Source organism: Sapajus apella, unplaced genomic scaffold (genome assembly GCF_009761245.1).
Source record: "Sapajus apella isolate SASKATOON/1434 unplaced genomic scaffold, GSC_monkey_1.0 scaffold14, whole genome shotgun sequence".
Lineage (NCBI taxonomy): Eukaryota > Metazoa > Chordata > Mammalia > Primates > Cebidae > Sapajus > Sapajus apella.
The window spans coordinates 1463848-1465510 of record NW_022436954.1 but is presented as its reverse complement, the minus strand read 5'-3'; positions in this window follow the sequence as shown (position 1 = coordinate 1465510).

The window sequence follows — 1663 nt, the reverse complement described above, 5'->3', positions numbered from 1 at the left end:
TGGAGGAGGAGGAGGGGGAGAAGGGGAAGCTGGGCAGGGAGAGGCGACGGGGGAAGGGAAGAGAAAGGGGAGGAAGAACAAGTCCGCCTTTCCTCAGCTCAGGGCCGCACTGTGAGGAACATCTTGAAACAGGAGAAATGGGACCTTGTCCTCCTTCCCCCTTTCTGTGGTAGCTTTGTATGTCCCAGGCCACTTGCTCATGCTCCCCCGGGTAGCACTCACCTTCCCGAGTGTCCTGGGATCCCAGACACACCCCAGGAGAGCCTGTCCCAGCAGCGCCTGGCATCTTCATTTGGGTGTCAGTAGGAGAGCACTCTGCACAAACGAATTCACACTAAAGTGAGAGTGGCTGATAGGTAGTGAACCCTCTAAGAGCCAGGAGCATTTTCTACAAAAGTGGTTTCAGAGCCTAATTATTCACTAATGGTGGGCTTCACAGCCAAGTCAAAGGAAACGTGGGCAGTGCCGGGGGGTGGAGCAGGTCACCCCTGAAGCCACAGCCTCAACATCCTCCGACTCTTCCTGCGTTTCTTCCTCCTCTCGCCTCTGCACTGAATGTTTCTGTCCCAGCCCCCGTGAGGATAGGGGTCAAGGGGGATGGTGGGTAGGTGGCCCTGGACCGAGGCCTCCCGGGGCTGAGCTCTGGGCAGGTCGAGGAGGATGCTGGCCCCAGGCCAGAGACGTTAGCAGGACTGCCTTCTGCGCACCCTGAACTCCCCAGTGCCATTGTGAGATCCTCGCTGTCCCCGGGAGACACTCTGGTTTCACCAAAGTGAACTTGACCAGAGTTAAGCTGCCAAGGACTAGCATCTGGGGACCAATTTGAATTCCCAGTGCCCCACCCATCCTCAGCGGTGGATCCAAAGTAGACAGAGCCTGCCTTTGCCCGTAGGGAAAACCCACGGGGCTCACATTTCCCAGGGCCCCAGGAGGTCAGGCCCTTCTCAGCCCCCTTTGTACACACAGTTTCAGAGACATGGGGGTCACTTGAATGGCGTGAGGCCAGCCTTGCTTACCAAAGCCCATGACTCACCGTGCTGTCCTCCGTGAACTAACATTGGCTCCTTCTCACAGGAACCTGCCTTCAGGGGTCAGGGACATGGTCACCAGTTCCCCGCGACTTGGCAGCCCTGTCTCCTGTCAGTGGGGAGTGGTCAGAGGTTCCCTCGGTCAGCTAAGCCCAGTGTCCTGGCCACCCCTGACTCGGGGTCAGATCAGGCAGGTGAAGGCCCCACAGATGTTTAGAAGGCACCTGGTCTGCCCGGGCCAGGGCAGGGGTGGGCAGAGCCAGGCTCACTGAATCAGTCACTCAGATTCCCGGGGCCCCTGGTGCCTCGTCTGGAGAACAGGAAGGATGAGAGCACTTCTGTGAGGATCCACGCCACAACCCAGTCGCCACAGCAGGAGCCAGGGAGGCTGCGTGAGGTCTGCAGCCCAGCGAGCACGGCCAAGCACCGCGCCCGTGTGCCACACACAGTTCACGAAGAGAAGACGATGAGGGTGGTCCTGATGGCTTCCCTGCTGCAGAGCGGCAGACGGACAGGCAGATCTAAAACCCGCGGAAGAGGAGAGAAGAGAGAGACAGAGACAGACAGACAGAGATGCACACAGAGGAGACAGAGACACACAGAGGGAGACAGAGACACACAGAGGAGACAGAGAC